This window comes from Orcinus orca, chromosome 7, assembly GCF_937001465.1.
Source record: "Orcinus orca chromosome 7, mOrcOrc1.1, whole genome shotgun sequence".
Taxonomy (NCBI): Eukaryota; Metazoa; Chordata; class Mammalia; order Artiodactyla; family Delphinidae; genus Orcinus; species Orcinus orca.
In genome coordinates, this window is record NC_064565.1 from 65,402,084 (window position 1) to 65,424,268 (window position 22,185).

The window sequence follows — 22,185 nt, forward strand, 5'->3', positions numbered from 1 at the left end:
GTCTGCCTGCCAATGCAGGGCACACGGGTTCAAGCCCTGGTCTGGGAAGATCCCGCATGCCCCGGAGCGGCTGGCCCCGTGAGCCACAATTACTGAGCCTGCGTGTTTGGAGTCTGTGCTTCGCAGCGGGAGAGGCCACGATAGTGAGAGGCCCACACACCGTGATGAGGGATGGCCCCCACTTGCCACAACTATGGAAAGCCCTCGCACAGAAATGAAGAGCCAACACAGCCATTAAAAAAAAAAAAAAAAAGGCAGAGATTAGTAGAACAGATAAAACTAACATGATCCAACTATATGCTGCCTACAAGAGACACACTTTAGGTTCAAAGACACAAACAGGTTAAAAGCATAAAGATAGAGGGCAGACAGCAGAAGCAAGAAGAACTACAATCCTGCAGCCTGTGGAACAAAAACCACATTCACAAAAAGACAGACAAGATGAAAAGGCAGAGGGCTATGTACCAGATGAAGGAACAAGATAAAACCCCAGAAAAACAACTAAAAGAAGTGGAAATAGGCAACCTTCAGGAAAAAGAATTCAGAATGATGATAGTGAAGATGAATCAGGACCTCTGAAAAAGAATGGAGGCAAAGAAGGAGAAGATGCAAGAAATGTTTAACAAAGACCTAGAAGAATTAAAGAACAAACAAATAGAGATGAACAATACAATAACTGAAATGAAAACGACACTAGAAGGAATCAATAGCGGAATAACTGAAGCAGAAGAACAGATAAGTGACCTGGAAGACAGAATGGTGGAATTCACTGCAGTGGAACAGAATAAAGAAAAAAGAATGACAAGAAATGAAGACACCTAAGAGACCTCTGGGACAACATTACATGCAACAACATTCGCATTATAGGGGTCCCAGAAGGAGAAGAGAGAGAGAAAGGATCAGAGAAAATATCTAAAGAGACTGTAGTCGAAAACTTCCCTAACATGGGAAAGGATATAGCCACCCATTTCCAGGAAGCACAGAGAGTCCCATACAGGATAAACCCAAGGAGAAACACACCAAGACACATAGTAATCAAATTGGCAAAATTTAAAGACAAAGAAAAATTATTAAAAGAGCAAGGGAAAAATGATAAATAACATACAAGGGAACTCCCAGAAGGTTAACAGCTGACTTCTCAGCAGAAACTCTACAAGCCAGAAGGCAGTGGCATGATATACTTAAAGTGATGACAGGGAAGAACCTACAACCAGATTACTCTACCCAGCAAGGATCTCATTCAGATTCAATGGAGAAATCAAAAGCTTTACAGACAAACAAAAGCTAAGAGAATTCAGCACCACCAAACCAGCTCTATAACAAATGCTAAAGGAACTTCTCTAAGTCGGAAACACAAGAGAAGAAAACGACCTACAAAAACCAACCCCAAAAAATTAAGAAAATAGCCATAGGAACATACATATCGATAATTACCTTAAACATGAACGGATTAAATGCTCCAACCAAAAGACACAGGATTGCTGAATGGATACAAACACAGACCCATATATATGCTGTCTACAAGAGACCCACTTCAGACCTAGGGACACATTCAGACTGAAAGTGAGGGGATGGAAAAAGATATTCCATGCAAATGGAAATCAAAAGAAAGCTGGAGTAGGAATACTCATATCAGATAAAATAGACTTTAAAATAAAGAATGTTACAAGACACAAGGAAGGAAACTACATAATGATCAAATGATCAATCCAAGAAGAAGATATAACAATTAGAAATATATATGCACCAAACATAGGAGCACCTCAATACATAAGGCAACTGTTAAAAGCTTTAAAAGAGGAATTTGACAGTAACACAATAATAGTGGGGGACTTTAACACCACACTTACAAAAAAGGACAGATCATCCAAAATGAAAATAAATAAGGAAACAAAAGCTTTAAATGACACAATAGACCATATAGATTAATTCATATTTATAGGAAACTCCATCCAATAACAGCAGATTACACCTTCTTCTCAAGTGCACATGGAACATCCTCCAGGATAGATCACATCTTGGGTCACAAATCAAGCCTCAGTAAATTTAATAAAATTGAAATCATATCAAGTATCTTTTCTGACCACAATGCTATGAGATTAGAAATGAATTACAGGGAAAAAAACATAAAAAACACAAACACATGCAGGCTAAAAACACGTCACTAAATAACCAAGAGATCACTAAAGAAATCCAAGAGGAACTCAAATAATACCTAGAGACAAATAACAATAAAAACACGATGATACTAAACCTATGGGATGCAGCAAAAGCAGTTCTAAGAGGGAAGTTTATAGCTATACAAGCCTACCTAAAGAAACAAGAAAAAATCTCAAATAAACAATCTAAACTTACACCTAAAGGAACTAGAGAAAGAAGAACAAACAAAACCCAAAGTTAGCAGAAGGAAAGAAAACATAAAGATCAGAGCAGAAATAAATGAAATAGAAACAAAGAAAACAATAGCAAAGATCAATAAAACTAAAAGCTGGTTCTTTGAGAAGATAAACAAAACTGATAAACCATTAGCCAGACTCATCAAGAAAAAGAGGGAGAGGACTCAAATCAATACAATTAGAAATGAAAAAGGAGAAGTTACAACAGACACCACAGAATTACAAAGCATCCTAAGAGACTACTACAAGCAACTCTATGTCAATAAAATGGACAGCCTGGAAGAAATGGACAAATTCTTAGAAAGGTATAACCTTCCAAGATAGAACCAGGAAGAAATAGAAAATATGAACACACCAATCACAAGTAATGAAATTGAAACTGTGATTAAAAATCTTCCAACAAACAAAAGTCCAGGACCAGATGGCTTCACAGGTGAATTCTATTAAACATTTACAGAAGAGCTAACACCCATTCTTCTCAAACTCCTCCATAAAACTGCAGAGGAAGGAACACTCGCAAACTCATTCTATGAGGCCACCATCACCCTGATACCAAAAGCAGACAAAGATACTACAAAGAAAATTACAGACCAGTGTCACTGATGAATATAGATGCAAAAATCCTCAACAAAATACTAGCAAACAGAATCCAACAGCACATTAAAAGGATCATACACCATTATCAAGTGGGGTTTATCCCAGGAATGCAAGGATTCTTCCATATATGCAAATCAATCAATGTGATACACCATATTAACAAACTGAAGAATAAAAACCATATGATCATCTCAATAGATGCAGAGAAAGCTTTGGACAAAATTCAACACCCATTTATGATAAAACCTTTCCAGAAAGTGGGCATAGAGGGAACCTACCTCAACATAATAAAGCCCATATATGACAAACCCACAGCAAACATCATTCTCAATGGTGAAAAACTGAAAGCATTTCCTCTAAGATCAGGAACAAGACAACGATGTCTGCTCTCACCACTATTACTCAACATAGTTTTGGAAGTCCTAGCCACGGCAATCAGAGAAGAAAAAGAAAAAAAGGAATATAAATCGGAAAAGAAGAAGTAAAACTGTCACTCTTTGCAGATGACATGATACTATACATATAGAATCCTAAAGATGCCACCAGAAAACTACTAAAGCTAATCAATGAATTTGGTAAAGCAGCAGGATACAAAATTAATGCACAGAAATCTCTTGCATTCCTATAGACTAATGATGAAAAATCTGAAAGAGAAATTAAGGAAACATTCCCATTTACCACTGCAACAAAAAGAATAAAATACCTAGGAATAAACCTACCTAGGGAGACAAAAGACCTGTATGCAGAAAACTATAAGACACTGATGAAAGAAATTAAAGAGGATACAAACAGATGGAGAGATATACCATGTTTTTGGATTGGAAGAATCAATATTGTGAAAATGACTATACTACCCAAAGCAATCTATAGATTCAATGCAATCCCTATCAAATTACCAATGGCATTTTTTACCGAACTAGAACAAAAAATCTTAAAATTTGTATGGAGACAGAAAAGACCCTGAATAGCCAAAGCAATCTTGAGGGAATAAAACGGAGCTGGAGGAATCAGACTCCCTGACTTCAGAATATACTATAAAGCTACAGTAATCAACACAATATAGTACTGGCACAAAAAGAGAAACATAGATCAATGGAACAAGATAGAAAGCCCAGAGATAAACCCACGCACCTATGGTCAACTAATCTATGACAAAGGAGGCAAGGATATACAATGGAGAAAAGACAGTCTCTTCAATAAGTGGTGCTGGGAAAACTGGACAGCCACATGTAAAAGAATGAAATTAGAACACTCCCTAACACCATACACAAAAATAAACTCAAAATGGATTAAAAACCTAAATGTAAGACTGGACACTATAAAACTCTTAGAGGAAAACATAGGAAGAACACTCTGACATAAATCACAGCAAGATAATTTTGATCCACCTCCAAGAGTAATGAAAATAAAAACAAAAATAAACAAATGGGACCTAATGAAACTTCAAAGCTTTTGCACAGCAAAGGAAACCATAAACAAGACTAAAAGACAACCCTCAGAATGGGAGAAAATATTTGCAAACGAATCAGTGGACAAAGGATTAATCTCCAAAATATATAAACAGCTCATGCAGCTCAATATTAAAGAAACAAACAAGCCAATCCAAAAATGGGCAGAAGACCTAATTAGACATTTCGCCAAAGAAGACATACAGATGGCTAAGAAGCACATGAAAAGCTGCTCAACATCACTAATTATTAGAGAAATGCAAACCAAAACTACAATGAGGTATCACCTCACACCAGTTACAATGGGCATCATCAGAAAATCTACAAACAACAAATGCTGGAGAGGGTGTGGAGAAAAGGGAACCCTCTTGCACTGTTGGTGCGAATGTAAATTGACACAGCCACTGTGGAGAACAGTATGGAGGTTCCTTAAAAAACTAAAAAGAGAATTACCATATGATCCAGCAATTCCACTACTGGGCATATACCCAGAGAGAACCATAATTCAAAAAGACACATTCACCCCAATGTTCACTGCACCACTATTTACAATAGCCAGGTCACTGAAGCAACCTAAGTGTCCATCGACAGATGAATGGATAAAGAAGATGTGGCACATATATACAATGGAATATTACTCAGACATATAAAGGAACGAAATTGGGTCATTTGTTGAGACATGGATGGATCTAGAGACTGTCATACAGAGTGAAGTAAGTCAGAAAGAGAAAAACAAATATCGTATATTAACTCATATATGTGGAACCTAGAAAAATGGTACAGATGAACCGGTTTGCAGGGCAGAATTTTAGACACAGATGTAGAGAACAAACGTATGGACACCAAGCGGGGAAAGCCGCGGTGGGGTGGGGGAGTGTGTGATGAACTGGGCGATTGGGATTCCCATATATACACCGATGTGTATAAAATTGATAATAAGAACTTGCTGTATAAAAATAAATAAATAAGCAAAAAGATGGAAAAATACATACCGTGCAAACAGAACCAAAAGAGAGTTTCAGTGGCTATATTAATATTAGACAAAATAGAGTTTAAGAAAAAAAAAGTTGATAAAGACAAAGAAGGATATTTTAAATGGTAAAAGGAATGAACCATCAAAAAAAAAAATAACAGTTACAAACATATGGCACTTAACCACAGAGCCCCAAAATGTGTGAAGCAAAAACTTAGAACTGAAGGGAGAATAGATAATTCAACAATAGTGGTTGGAATCTTCAACACTGTACTTTCAATAACAGATAGAACAACTAGGCAGAAGAATAACAAGGAAGTAAGAGACTTGAACAACACTATGAACCAACTAGACCTAAGAGACATCTATTGAGCACACTAAGCAACAGTAGCAGAATAGACATTCTTCTCAAGCACAGATGAAGCATTCTTAGGATAGACCTTAAAAGAAGCCTCAATAAATTTTAAAAGATTGATATCATAAAAAGTATTTTCCAATCACAATGAAGTGAAATTAGAAATGAATAACAAAAGAAATTTGGGAAATTCATAAATATTTAGAAATAGAACAACATACTACTAAAGGATCAATGATAAAATATCCTTATATGAAAAAAAAAAGAATCAATGAGTCAAAGAAGAAATCACAGGGAAATAAGAAAATATTTTGAGATGAATGAAAACAAAACGCAGCATACCAAAACACACTGGATGCTGCTAAAGCAGTGCACAGGAGATAATTTACAGCTATAAATGTCTACATTAAAAAAAGAAAAAATATTTCAAATCACTAACTTCACCTTCTATCTGAGACACTAGAAAAAGAAGAACACACTAAACCTACATACGCAAGCAGATAGAAGGACATAATAAAGATTAGAGGAGGAATAAACAGACTGAGAACAGAAAAACAATAGAGAAAATCAACAAAAACAAAAGTAGGTTCTTTGAAAAGATGAATAAAATTGATAAACCTTTGGCTAAGCTTACCAAGAAAAAAAAAGAGAGAAGACTGAAGTTACTAAGATCAGGAATGAAAGAGTGTTACTACCAACTTTACAGAAATAAGATGGTAAGGGAATACTATGAATAATTGTACAACAAATTCAATAACCTAGATGAAATGGACAAATTTCTAGAAAGACACAAAGTACTGAAATGTACTCAAGAAGAATTAGAAGATCTAATAAAACTATAACAAGTAAAGAGGTTGAATTAATAAAAAATTAAAATATATAATTTCTACAAAGAAAAGCTCAGGACTAGATGGCTTCACTAGTGAATTCCACCAGTGCTTCAAGAAGAATTTTTCTGTAAGCACCAATCCTTCATTTCAACAGCATAGCAGAGAACACTTCCCAACTCATTCTATGAGGACAGTATTACCCTGATACCAAAACCAGATATCACAAGAAAACAAAATTACAGACCAACCTCCCTTATGAATATATACATAGAAATTCTCAACGAAATACTAATGAACCTAATCCAGCAACATATAAAAACGATTATACACCATGACCAAGTGGGGTTTATCCCAAGAATGCAAGATTGGTTTAACATTCAAAAAATCAACCAGTGCAATACACCATATTAATAGAACAAAGCACAAAAAATCATGTAGTCATCTCAATAGACACAGAAAAAGCATTTGACAAAATCCAACACTCTTTCATGACAAAAAAATCTCAACAAACTAGGAATAGAAGGAAACCTACTCCAAAATAATTAAAGCAATATTAAAAAAGAACAAAGCTGGAATAAAAGTAAGTTGTAGCTTATTTCAAAGCTACAATAATAAAGACAGTATGATACTGGCATAAGGATAGACATATGGATCAATGAAATAGAATTGAGAGTCCAGAAATAGACTCATACATCTATAGTCAGTTGATTTCCCACATGGGTGCCAAGACAATTCAATGGGGAAAGAATAGTCTTTTCAATAAATGATGCTGAGGCAACTGGATATACACATGCAAAAGAATGAAACTGAACACCTCTCTCACATCATATACAAAAAGTAAGCTGAACATGGATCAAAGACCTACATGTAAGAGCTAAAACCATCCCACTCTTAGAAGAAAGGCAAAAATCTTTATGACTTTGGATTAAGCACTGGTTTCTTAGATATGACATCAAAAGCACAAGTGACAAGAGAAAAAATATATAAATTTGACTTCATCAAAATTAAAATCTTGTATTTGAAAGGATACTATCAAGAAAGTGAGAAGACAACTTATAGAGTGAGAAAAATATATGTAAATCATAAATGTTATAAGGGACTTATATCCAGAAAGTACAAAGGATTTTTACAACTCAACAATAAAAAGACTACTAACATAACTAAAGGATGGCAAAGGATTTAAATTCATATTTCTCAAACAAGATATACAAACGGCCAATATGGACATGAAAACATATTCAAAATTGTTAGCTATTAGGGAAGTCACAACCACAATGAGATGCCACTTCATATTCACTAGAATGGCTTTAATTTTGTAAATAAATAAAGTTGATGAGGATCTGGAGAAATTGGAACCCTCATACTTTGCTGATGGGCATATAAAATTGTGTAGCCATTGTAGTAAACAGTCTGGCAGTTGCTCTAAAAATTAAACATACAGTTAACATATGATCCAGCAATTCCACTCCTAGGTCTATACCCAAAAGAATTGAAAATGTATGTCCACTCAAAAACTTGTACATGATTGTTCATAGTAGCAGTATTCTTGCTAGCCCAAAAGTGGAAACAGCATCATCAACTAATGATGAATGGATAAACAAAATGTGGTCTATTCATACAAAGGACTATTATTCAGCCATAACAAGGAATGAAGGAATAAAGTCCATGCTACAACATGGATAAATCATGAAAATGTGCTAGGTGAAAGAAGCTAAATGCAAAAGGCCACATACTATAAGATTCTATTTATATGAAATGCCCAAAATAGGCAAACTGATAGAAATAGAAATTAGATTAGAAATTGCCAAAACCTGGAAGGAGGAGGGAGTAGGGAGTGACTACTAATGGGTACAGAGTTTCTTTTTGGGGTGATAAAAATATTCCAGAAACATACAGTGTATGGTTGTGCAATCTTGTGAATATATGAAATATACTAAAACCCACTTAATTGTACATTTTAAAAGGATGATTTTGTTGTACGTAAATTATATCTCAATCAAAAATTTAAAAAATAAGAATAATTAGGACAAAGATGATAATTAACCTGCCAAGTGAGAATTTGAAAAAGATTTTTGGATCGTTAATTAAAGCAAGTAATATGAGTGGCCCACTAGTGCAGTTGCTGTGGGAGATGCCCCATTCATATTCCCCTTTAAAAGAATCTGCAACAGAGGGCACAGTGGATTGAAAGTCTCCATCTCCCGACCTTTGGATCCAGGCTTCCTCTGGGGCTGTTGTCTGCCAATGACTGAGCATGGCAAGGGTAGGAACTGAGCCATTCCTGGCGGTGAGATTCTTCCCATGGGCATCTTCTGCTTAGAACTCCCCACTGGCCTGGCAGAGATGTTCTCCAAACTATGCTGCAATCTATCACTCCTCCTGTTCACTCCTTTTTTCCACTCTCCTTTCTCAGAGCAGGGTAGTAAAAGGTTCTCCCTGCCTACTCCTTGTCCCACCCTTTATCCTTCACAGCTGTTTCCCCTGAAAAATCTTTTGCTCATTTAATCTTAGCATATGCTTCTTGGAGGGCAGGAACTGACTCACTAAGGTATATATAAGAATGACTCTAGCACAAGACTTGAAGAATGTGGCTGAAAAGTGCTGGTAGGACTGAATGTGTCTGCTCTCTAGCAAAAAAGAGTGTGGGGACATCATTACTTCTTGCATCCCCAGGATTCCAAAATCAGATCATGTAACACATTTCATTCACTTGTACTAAACAGATGTATAAAGAACTTACACAAACAAATTCTCCCCAAGGTGTCTTATTTGAAGAACAATATGTATTTGAGTGAAGGAGTTCTGAAATGTTTGGGAAAAATCAGTTTCACACAACTACTATATTTTAAAATAACAAATATAGGCATTGATTGAGGCCACACACACTGCAAGTGTAAATCAGATGTGGCTTAAAAGTCTAAAGTTTTGTTGTGGATCACAACAAAATAGTGAATCATGAAATCAATTTTGTGGGTCAAGACAGCAAGTGGGGTTTTTTTTAAGAACAGAATAAATCAGAAGATACATACATAGTAAAGGTAAGTATAGTTTCATGAAACTTGTTTTAGATATATGTGTGTGTGTGTATTTGTGTACATATTTATATACATTAACTAGGTTTGGATATAAAATGTATTTTTGTTGTAGGTTGCAATCAAAAAATGTTGAAAGTTACAATCTAAGGGATACACAGTGAAGCTGGCAAGGTTAGGATTCATGGTAAAGATATTTAGCAGGCTTCCCTGGTGGTGCAGTGGTTGAGAGTCCGCCTGCCGATGCAGGGGACATGGGTTCGTGCCCCGGTCTGGGAAGATTCCACATGCCGCGGAGCGGCTAGGCCCGTGAGCCATGGCTGCTGAGCCTGCGCGTCCAGAGCCTGTGCTCCGCAATGGGACAGGCCACAAGAGTGAGAGGCCCGCGTACAAAAAGATATATAGCAACATTCTCCAAGGTAGGAACAGAATTTCTAATTCCCCAGAGCCTCATCAAGGGGGTATGCTTTTGAGTGGTAATAAGGTAGGAACAGAATTTCTAATTCCCCAGAGCCTCATCAAGGGGGTATGCTTTTGAGTGGTAATGTCCAAGCAAGGGTGAGTCACATCACACTTTCTGGAAGCATGAGCCCAAAATCATACTCATAACCTGGATAAGAGCTGGAGATTACCTCGCCTGGGCCAGGTACATCTCGGAGTTATAAAATGTACAATATGACTGCAAGGTACAATCACAGTAAACATGATAAACAAAATCTCACTCATCATACTTAGTCTCTCCAGGCTAACACAGTCTATCCCAAATCTATTCCTGAAAATATCATTGCTGCTGGCCCAAGACAAAGAACATCTCTAGAAGGCTTGTTTACAGACTCTTGACCCAACGCTAGAGCTCATCCTGTAGTTTTGTCTCATTACAGTCACATCTCATGGAAGTCAGTCCCTGCCTCCACACACACCTAAAAAGGCCTGATGTGGGTCATGGAGGCTGGAAGCCTAAAGGAAAGAGTTACAGAGAAGTGAGGAATGTTGGAAAGAGTAATTTCTTTGCAAAACTAGATTCCACACAGAATTGAAAAGGAAAAGAAAAAAATCAGTAAGGCATTGAAACATGAGTTTCAGCATTCTGACCCCAAAAATGCAACAAAGAAACCTAATGTTGAGAAGAATCATGGGGCTGTTCCATCTCAAAAATGAAAGAAACCCTAAAGGTCTCCAAGATGCTTCTCAAAGTTGAGATATATGTACCCTCAGGGATAGATGTAGATGAGCTAAGGAATAGAAAATCCACAAGAAAAACGACGTGTGGAAGGGTCATATTATTTCATTGAATCTACAGTACCACAGATTGTAAGATGCACTGTTATTTTTGAACCACTGAAAGAAGAGAAAAAATGCTGCAATGAGTCAATGTGTTCTTTCCACTTAAAATATTTTAATCTTATTTTAGAGATCTTTTGGATTAGATATAAATTTTATCATATACCATTCTTGAAGGAAAATTTTAACTATACAAGTTGATTATATATAAAAGGAAAAATTATGGGCAAAATAAATTGACTAAGACATTCTAAAATTTCTTCAAATTCAGTGTCACTCTTCTGAATCACTTTTCAATATACAGTCTTTGATGTTCACAGATATGAGCCTTTGAGTCATCAGGATGCAGCCTTTTTTAGAAGAGTGCTCTGCTATCATCTCCAGGACTCTCTTCCAAGCTGCCAACCCCTCCTGCAAGTCTTGATGCTGTCATTCTACTGAACTTAGTAAGAGGTGTCATTGGCGGGTTTTTAGACAACAACCAGACTCACATTCTTTCCTCAAGTATTCCTTAGTTCGTTTGTTGACAGAAATTTTAAGGGGCTACTGTTGTCCAGTCACACCACCAGCAATTCTCTTACTGTGCAGATACATGTCTGAAAACTGTATCAAGACCTAACATAACTTGGAAGGTTACGTAGGGTTCCTGGTCATCTGTTCCACATGGCTGTACATCGCTCATTCATCAGCTCAGCTGTCATCCATCTGTGGGAGTGTGTGTGTGTGTGTGTGTGTGTGTGTGTGTGCGCGTGCGTGCACACACACACAGTAACATCACTGAGTTCAATCTCATTCTCAGATGAGACTGGGTTTAAACTCATACACTAATACTGCATTCATTTCCTATTTCTGCATAACAAACTACTACAAAATTATCATCTTAAAACCACACCTTTTTATTATCACACAGTTCCAGAGACCAGAAGTTTACTATGGCATTTGTCAGCTGGATTTACTGCTTAGGACCTCAAAAGACCAAAATCATGGTATTGATAGAACTGCATCCCCTTCTAGAGGTTCTGGGGAAGAATCAAGCTCATTCAGGTTGTTGGAAGAATTCAATTCATTATAGTTGTAGCACGGAAGTCCTGGTTTCCTTGACACATGGCCCTCTGAATATTTAAGCCAGCAATATGTGTTGAATCCTGTTCATGCTTCCAATCTATTTGACTTCCCCCTTCTGTTGTATCTCTCTAACTTCCTATTTGGTCCTCAACTGGGAGAAAGCTCTGTATTCAAGGACTTGTGATTACATTGGGTCCACCAAGTTAATCCCAGAATAATCTCCCTATTTTAACATCAACTGATTAACAACCTTAATTACATCTGCAAAGTCTCTTTGGCCATGTAACGAAATGCATTCACGAGTATGACAACAGAGGGTGAAGGTAATGGGGCCCCAAATTCTATCACCTTTAGTTTGACTTTGTCATTTAAAATCGAATATGGTGGCAAGTTTTAACCATCTGATGTTATGCAAGGCCTCATGTTGAAACGCTATACTTTGTCATCTGTGCTCTTGAGGATGATCAATTTAGCACACTTGGCATTGACAGGCATGTCAGAAGACACTGGAATTTTCTCAGCATTTCTTATTTGACTAAATTCAGTTTCCTTTTTTACTCAATTGAATCCCTTGTCACTGGAATCTAAGCAGCTTCCAAAACATTGGAAGTTTTTGACAAATTAACATTCTATACTTTAATAACAGTTCTGCATCATGCATGAATTTAGTTACACTGGCCTCTTATTGTTTTGAAATTTCTTTCACTTATTGTGAGTACTTGGTCAATTTTTCCTGCCTTCGGTGGCATCACTTGGCATGTAGTAAATGATCCTTTAGTATGTATTTTAGTAACAAAATATAGCACAGTTTTGTCTCCTTGTGAGTTTCTTCCTTGGTTGTAGCTTTGCAAGAACATATAGACATGTGGCCAGTTTTCTAACAATAAACATTTTCATCACTAGTAACAAATTTATATTTCACTTCTTGCTTCCATATTTTTCTGCAAAATGATACTTTTCATTTCAATGCTAAATCTTAGTATAATCTTGTTGAAGACATTAAGTAGCATCTAACTCAACTAAGGCCATGGTCTTAATAGAATGAGCATTAGATGGCTAAGAGAATTGCTTCCAGACATAAGCCTGCAGGAGCATAGGTAGTACTGCCAGAAGTGCTGCAAATGTGTGCAAGTTACTTACCTCTCTGAGACTCAGGATCCTCATTTGTAAACTAAGGACAATTACATGTAACTCACTGGGCATTTGTGAGACTAAGACAGCATAAGTGTGATGGATACTAGACTTTCAGTGACAGTTATTCTCTTTCCCTAATTAAAGTAGATATCACTATAATGCACAATAGTGGATGCACAGAATCACAGCTTCCTGGAACTTTGTTGCTAGAAGAGACATTTAGTAGACATTATCTATTTCATCTTCCTCATATTTTTTTTTTGAATTTTATTTATTTATTTTTTATACTGCAGGTTCTTATTAGTTATCTATTTTATACATGTTAGTGTATATATGTCAATCCCAATCTCCCAGTTCATCCCACCCTCCCCCACCCCCCGCTTTCCCCACTTGGGGTCCAAACACTTGTTCTCTATATCTCTGTCTCTATTTCTGCCTTGCAAACAGGTTCATCTGTACCATTTTTCTAGATTCCACATATATCTTCCTCATTTAATAACTGAGTATATTAGTCTCCTAGGGCTGCCATAACAAAGTGCTACAAACTTGGTGGCTTACAACAAAAATGTATTCTCTCATAATTCTAGAAGCCAGAAGACTGAAATCAAGGTATTGGCAGGGCCATGCTCCCTCTGAAGGCTCTGGGGAGAATCTTTCATTGGCTTTTCCAGGTTCTGATGGCTCCTGGTGTTCTTGGGCTTGTACTTATCACTCCAATATCTGCCTCTGTCTTCACATGGTCTTCTCCTTTGTGTCACTGTATGTTCTCTCCTCTTCTTATGAGGACATCAGTCATTGGATTTACTGCCCGTGGGGAAAATCCAACATGTATGTCCAGCATGATTTCATCTCAAGATCCTTAACTAACTGCATCTGCAAAGACCTTATTTCCAAATAAGGTCGCAGTCTAAGGTTTCAGATAGTCACGAATTTTGAGGGGACACTATTCAACCCACTACACTGGGGAAACAAGTTTCACTGAAATAACATTTAAAATCAAACAAATCTGTAACTTTGATATTCCTATTTGAGAGTTAAAGATCTTATATTTTCTATCTCTATATTCTCAGCAGTAGCCTGTAAAAACATGTGTTTTTGGTTTTACAAGATGTGAGTGGCAACTGAAGACAGTAAGCTGAATGAATAGCAAGCAAAGGACAAGCAGATGTAATATTTTACAATAGTGCACAACATACAGTTAACACAAATCCTTTAACTGCCCCACCCCTGGGAATTTCTCACTGGCCATGTTTTCCCACAAGTTTCAGCCTCTACCCATATTGTTCAGTTCCACGGGTTCTTTGTTTGCCTCTCCTTATTCCTTCATTTTTTCCTGAATTCTCTTCTTCTTGGACTCCTTTTAAATTCAAACCCCTGTATTAGTTTTCTGTCATTGTTGTAACACATTACTACAAACTTAAGTGACTTTAAACAGCACAAACGTATTATCTTACAATTCTCTAGGGGAGAACTCCTTTCCTTGCCTTTTCCAACTTTTAGAGGTTGCCCACATTCCTTGGCTCATGTCTCCATTCCTCCACCTTCAAAGCCAGCAATGACAGGTTGAGTCTTTCTCAAACTGCATCACACTGACTTCTACTGCTTTTCTTTTTCTCTTTTATTATTTTTATACAGCAGGTTCTTATTAGTTATTTATTGTATACATATCAGTCCATATATGTCAATCCCAATCTCCCAATTCATCCCACCCCCACCACCCCACCCCCACTTTCCCCCCTTGGTGTCCATACATTTGTTCTCTACATCCATGTCTCCACCCCTGCCCTGCAAACGGTTCATCTGTACCATTTTTCTAGATTCCATGTATATGCATTAATATATGATATTTGTTTTTCTGTTTCTGACTTACTTCACTCTGTATGACAGTCTCTAGGTACATCCATGTCTCAGCAAATGACCCAGTTTCGTTCTTTTTTATGGCTGAGTAATATTCCATTGTATATATGTACCACATCTTCTTTATCCATTTGTCTGTTGATGGGCATTTAGGTTGCTTCCATGACCTGGAGATTGTAAACAGTGCTGCAGTAAACATTGGGGTGCATGTATCTTTTTGAATTATGGTTCTCTCTGGGTATATGCCCAGTAGTGGGATTGCTGGGTCATATGGTAGTTCTATTTTTAGTTTTTTATGGTACCTCCATACTGTTCTCCATAGTAGTTGTATCAATTTACGTTCCCACCAACAGTGAAAGAGGGTTCCCTTTTCTCCACACCCTCTCCAGCACTTGTTGCTTGTAGATTTTCTGATGATGCCCATTGTAACTGGTGTGAGGTGATATCTCATTGTACTTCTGACTTGCATTTCTCTAATAATTAGTGATGTTGAGCAGTTTTTCATGTGCCTCTTGGCCATCTGTATGTCTTCTTTGGAGAAATGTCTATTTAGGTCTTCTGCCCATTTTTGGATTGGGGTGTTTGTTTTTTTAATATTGAGTTGCATGAGCTGTTTATATATTTTGGAGATTAATCCCTTGTCCGTTGATTTGTTTGCAAATATTTTCTCCCATTCTGAGGGTTGCCTTTTCATCTTGTTTATGGTTTCCTTTGCTGTGCAAAAGCTTTTAAGTTTCACTAGGTCCCATTTGTTTATTTTTGCTTTTATTTCCATTACTCTAGGAGGTGGGTCAAAAAAGATCTTGCTGTGGTTTATGTCAAAGAGTGTTCTTCCTATGTTTTCCTCTAAGAGTTTTATAGTGCCTGGTCTTACATTTAGGTCGTGAATCCATTTTCAATTTATTTTTGTGTATGGTGTTGGGGAGCATTTTAATTTCATTCTTTTACATGTGGCTGTCCAGTTTTCCCAGCACCACTTATTGAAGATTGTCTTTCCTCCACTGTATATCCTTGTCCCCTTTGTCATAGATTAGTTGACCATAGGTGCATGGGTTTATCTCTGGGCTTTCTATCCTGTACTATTGATCTATATTTCTGTTTTTGTGCCAGTACCATACTGTCTTGATTACTGTAGCTTTGTAGTATAGTCTGAAGTAAGGGAGTCTGATTCCTCCAGCTCCGTTTTTTTCCCTCAAGATTGCTTTGGCTATTCGGGGTGTTTTGTGTCTCCACACAAATTTTAAGATTTTTTTGTTCTAGTTCTGTAAAAAAAATGCCATTGGTAATTTGATAGGGATTGCATTGAATATGTAGAATGCTTTGGGTAGTATAGTCATTTTCACAATATGGCTTCTTCCAATCCAAGAACATGGTATATCTCTCCATCTGTCTGTGTCATCTTTGATTTCTTTCATCAGTGTCTTAACAGGTCTTTTGTCTCCTTAGGTAGGTTTATTGCTTGGTATTTTATGCTTTTTGTTGCAGTGGTGAATGGGATTGTTTCCTTGGATTTCTCTTTCTGATATTTCATTGTTAGTATATAGGAATGCAAGAGATTTCTGTGCACTAATTTTGTATCCTGCAACTTTACCAAATTCACTGATTAGCTCTAGTAGTTTTCTCATGGCATCTTTAGGATTATCTATGTATAGTATCATGTCATCTGCAAACAGTGACAGTTTTACTTCTTCATTTCCAATTTGTATTCCTTTTATTTCTTTTTCTTCTCTGATTGCCATGGCTAGTGACCTCTGCTTCTGTCACCACATCTCCATTTATAAGGACCCTTCTGATTACATTGGACCCATCCAGATAATCCAGGATGATCTCCCCATCTCAAGATTCTTAATCAGATCTGCAAAGTCCCTTTTGTCATGGTTCCACAGATTAGGACCTGTATATCTTTGAGGGGGCATTACTCTGCTTACCATATACCCTCATCTTATGAAACAGAACATTTTAGCTCTCCACCCTCCAGGCTGACCTGCATGCTGAAAGACTCATTAAACAGAGATTCTTACCCTTTATTTACCTCCTCTGGGATTTCTAGCTTTATTTTTCTCCTCCCCTTCTAGTCATACCAAATGAAAAATATAGTAAGAAGATGGCTTTTTAAAAAAGATTGTTTCCCTCTGAAATAAGTTTTCTCCCCTCAACTCCCTTACTCCCAAAATGCTGAAATGATTACAGTGCTTGTGTTTTAAACAATATATATTTCCATTATATTCCATTAAACGATTATGTGAAAATTCCCTTTTAGTCAGTTGTTACCTTCTAGAAATTACAGACATTTGGCTTTTTAAAAAATTTCTTCTTCTTCTTTTTTTTTTTTTTTAGCCTTAAGTAGCAGTGCTGAGAAAGTGCAATTTCCAAAGCACCCATATTTATACCTAGGAGATACATCAATAGAATGTGGCCAAATATATTTTAAACTAAATAAAAATTTCTAACTCTTAAGATGTCCATAAATGTTCTTTTTCATTTCTAAGTACATATGATCATTCAGACACCCTATTCCCATTGAGAACAGAAAGAGGTTTATTAAAGCTTGAATAAGAGATTCAAGAAAGTTTATTCTGGCCGCTTCACTATATATTATTAAATTAGGCTTCACATGAAAGGTCCTAGAGTGAGATCTGAGGGATAGTCGAATGGATCAGACAAGATCTTAATTTTTTTTTAAAGTCAGTATGGACAACCCAAGAGGATTGTAAATAATAAATGCATCAACAGTATTATATTCTGCAAAAGAGAGACACATGTCTATTTCTAAACTGTTCTGATTCTGGAAAAAACTGGAATATCATGTTCCATTCTAAGCTGGGGCACGTCCAGGGGAGAATAAAAAGGGTGGTGAAGAGTCTGGGGACCATGAAATATGAAAATAGTCTAAAAATAGCAGTTGCTGACTTGGAAAAGTTAAGGATAGTGGATCCGTGAAGTCTACCATAACTGAACCACTGCCATGTGGGTAAGGCAGTAAATTTAATCCTTGGTGGCTTTAGCTTGTCATCCTCTGGTCCTTCTCCCACACCACTGCCCAGAGGATTTTTCAAGACAAATCTTAATATTTCACTATCTGTTGCTACTCCCCCGTGAGCAAGCAGGCATGTAGCCAGTCTCCAGGCCAATTAAGAGGGTCTGAGCATCTGAGGACCAGATAGGACCCAAACCCCTATGAGATGGCATTCAGGGGAGCTGGAGGCCCTCAGAAGGAGTTAAGGGCCATCACCATCAATTATGATGACCCTTGTGACAACAGATCACAGCCCTAATTAAAGATTCTGAAACATGCCATGTTTTCTCTCCCACCTCTATGCTTCTGTTTACGATGTTTCCTCACCCTGGAAGGTAGTCGTGTCACTGACTTCCCATCATTCTACAGTAGTACCTAAATGAATTTTTACCATGTCTGAAAGCTTTCTCTGAGGATCATCTTCCAGTTTTCCCCAGATGAGTTGGGTGCCCCTTCCTCTGTATTAAAATACCACCTTGCACAAACCTTTTACAGAAAGTATTGAATTGCTTTGCCATCACTGATGTACTTGACAGCAGGACATATGAGCCTAATCTGGGACACATCTGTATATGAGGGGGCCTTTATGTGTTATATAAGCTGATGTGCATGGAGGGGAAGGGACTGGGAGGAGGAGGTCTTGAGCATCTGAGTCTGGTGGCTAAGATGGAAAAAAGGTGGGGAAATCAAAAGAACAACTTAGTGGCTAGCTCTCAATCTGGGGACTGGTTCCTAAGCCTGGCCCCATGGACTAAGTCCAAGTCCTATGGAGAAAGAAAAGCTTTAGGAACTAAAAGACTTGTAAAAAAAAAATGAGGTACATGCAGGACTGATTAGGGGTCAGGCAACAAACTATAGCACACTGTAGGGAAAGTGAAACTTCTTACTTTCTGCACTGACTACCAAGCCCTGCTTGGATTTGGAAAGGCCACCAGTGCATCTGAGACAGTGCCCAGGGAGCTGTGGCACAGCGGTGGTGAGGAGTCCAGTTATGCTCATGGGAATTCTGCAGTGGGCCAGGAAGCCCATGTCCAGCAGATGCTGTTCTGCCATGTTTAGAGGAAGAGGACTTAGGAATACTTGGAAGAAATGATGGGTGAGCAATAAAAAAATTTTTTTTAATCTTGGGGATTCCCAGAGCTACTTCAAGAGTGACTTTTGCAAAGGGCTTGGGTTCTTACACTACGAGGGAGAAATGACCAAGCAGCCAAGTATAGATGATCACTGTTACCGTGACTCTACTTATAGCCATGGTCTGGAGGCCTGGTGAAATCCAGGTATGGTTATATTATATTCTTAACCCACTCCTACCCCTGTTCATTGGCCTTGAGATCCTTGAGGGCAGAGACTGCTGATTAAAAAAAAAATCTCTGTAGCCCCATTACCTATCAGAGAGTAGGTACTCATCATATGGCTGTTGAATGAAGTAATAAAATTAATGAAAGGATAACTATCTCCAAAGGACAAATTTAGGACAAAGAGGTGGAAGTTACAGAAATGTGATTCAACCTAAAATGCCTTTCTAACAATTAGAACTCCCTATCAGTAGAAAAAGCCCACCGTGACATTGTGAGAATCTTATCACTAGAAGAGTCATCAAGGCTGTCCCAGAGGAGGTAAACACCGCATGAAGAAAGACAGATCAAATCATTTCCAACTCTCAAATTGCTTGGTATTAATTACAAGGAGACCAAGAGGAGACTGGCCATGACAAAAGAGTTAGCCGCACAAGACAGGAGGCAGAAATGATGAGTCAGCAACAAAATTGGTTTTTAAAAAAGTCTTCAAGGACTGTCTATAAAAAGCAGCAAGCTTTAAATCAAAGTTCATCAGAATTAAACTAATGCCCTGAAACATTGTTGCATGAAACCCTAGACATTACCTTCAAGAGCTATCCTATTAAAACTCTGAATGATGTCCAGAGGACTAAGGTATCCAATGGACATTAGCTATAGAGAAGATGTTAAGTGATGAAGGTTAAAGGAAAGATTTACAACGTGTTGAGAGCAGGCTGTCATTTGTAGACTCATAGCCTGTTTCAATGTCTCTTCCATGGCCACTGGCAAAATAAATGCTAGAGCCACTTGTCTTTATTCCTTTAACCTGCAATAAATGACCAAAGGATCCCACATCTACATGAGGAAAATTACTAGACAATGCAGGAAAGATCTTCTGAAATAAATGGACATTCTACATAAAGGCCACAAATAGAATGATGGAGAGTACTATCTCATAATGTCAAAGTTCAAAGGCACTTTTCAAATGTCTCTTTAAAGAAAATCTGACCTTTCTTTCTTTCTTTCTTTCTTTCTTTTTTATTATCAGAAGTTTGCCAAGAGCAGTATGGGCCCTGGGTCATTTCGTTTTGACATGGAAGTTCTCTCAGCATTAAAAATAATGAAATATTTAACTCTGCAGTGACCATGAGGACACATTCAGTAGTTAAAAAAAAAAAAAAAAGAACAATATTAAAACATTAGGATTTCAAAGGAAGGCTTTTCCCCCTCATATATGAGAGAGAGAACCTATATGAGGCCATAACTAGCTAAAGGACTAAGTACAGACAGATATTTTTAAATGTATTTCATGTTATTTTACATGAAAATTTTAGGAAAATGGCTGAATACACCACTAGTAACTCTATGTCTAAATCTTTTTTGGGTATAGATTAGCTGACATTAAACATAGATGTGAACATACATTTTCACGAAAACAAAAACCTCTTACAAAAGACCTCTTGCTTCCCATTTTAAGGTATAATTTACAAACAGTAAAATTTATGTTTTTTAAGCGCATAGTTCTGCAAGTTTTGACAAATGCAGTTGTATAACTGCCACCACAAGCAAGACGGAGAACGGTTCCTTCACCACTCAAAATTCCCCTGTACCCCCTCACAGTAAACTCTTCTCTCTATCTCCACACCTGGCAACTACTGATCTGCTTTCTGTTGCTATAATTTTGCCTTTTCAAGAATGCTCTATAACTGGAATTAGAAATGGACTCTTTTAAATATCATACACTTGATAAAAAGTGAAGCAACTAAAGTGCCCATTTTAATGTGCTGATTTCTATTTTCTGAACTTAAAGGCAATAATAAGTACATAAAATCAAATTACCCTCAACTACTACATCTTGAAACAGGTATTACCCAAGGAGCCTTTTGAATATACAGATCTTTAGGACTTCACTTTCAACATATTGAATCAAAAGCACTCATGTGGGTCCTGAGAATTTAGTTTTTATTCAGTTCTCCTAGCTTGATTCTGATTGATCCAGCCAGATTGGGAAACAATCCAGCAGACATTCACTATATGAGATTAATTACCAGACTGTAAATTATGTGTGCAATGGGATCAAAATTCAGAGATTGGGAGGGTTTTATGCAGGTGATCTTGTCCTGAGATGTGGCTACCATTTACTGGCTGCAGGGCCTTGAACAAGTCACTTAAACTCACTGAACCTTGGCTTTCTCCTCTGTCACGCATGGGTAATGATGCCTACTTCATCAGGTTATCTGGGGGGATTCAATGCATATAAAGCATTTAGAATAGTACCTGGCACACTCAGCAGGTACTCAGATAAATGGAAGCTGCTTATCTAGCTGGTATTACCATCATTGTTATTGTCATCATTATCATCATCATGCTTTACTTGTCCTTCTCCATATTTCTGCATTTTGGTCAATTTCACTATTTTTTTAGCCCTTCTTCTAGAGGTGACCAAAGTAAAGAGAATCTATTTTTGTAGTAGCCAAACTATTATTCAGGGTAGTGCAAACTAAAAGAAATTCACTGATTGTCCCCAACCCTAATTTTCACCCTGCTACAGCTTCAAAGATACCAATAGGGACAAAAAGTGAATTACCAGAAACTCTTAGTCTTTTCCCCAAGGGGTATTGGTCAAACACAAGCAAACAAAAGGGAAGAAGACAAACGAGGGACCAGAATAAAGCAAAAAAAAAAAAAAAAAGGTTATCTATGCAGTTATGGAATATCTAAAAATCGACTTTATTCATTAGCAGTTTTAGATGTATATACATGTATTTTTATGTATAGTTTTAATTTAAGCCCTGAAATATAGAAGAGTGATGATATTTGGCTGCACTTGCTGATCTAAAGAAAGAAAAACTCTTATCCTCAGAAATTATGCAATGCTGCCAACACCACGGATCGAAGATGAGGATCAGAGACAAAACTGAAAG

General features: G+C 37.3%; 1 protein-coding gene across 1 annotated transcript in view; it reads right to left on the minus strand.

The window, feature by feature from the left end:
• The window catches only part of PDE11A (phosphodiesterase 11A), a 420,363-nt gene that overhangs the window by 214,924 nt on the left and 183,254 nt on the right, over positions 1-22,185 (minus strand). The gene's annotated exons all lie outside the window — the stretch shown is intronic.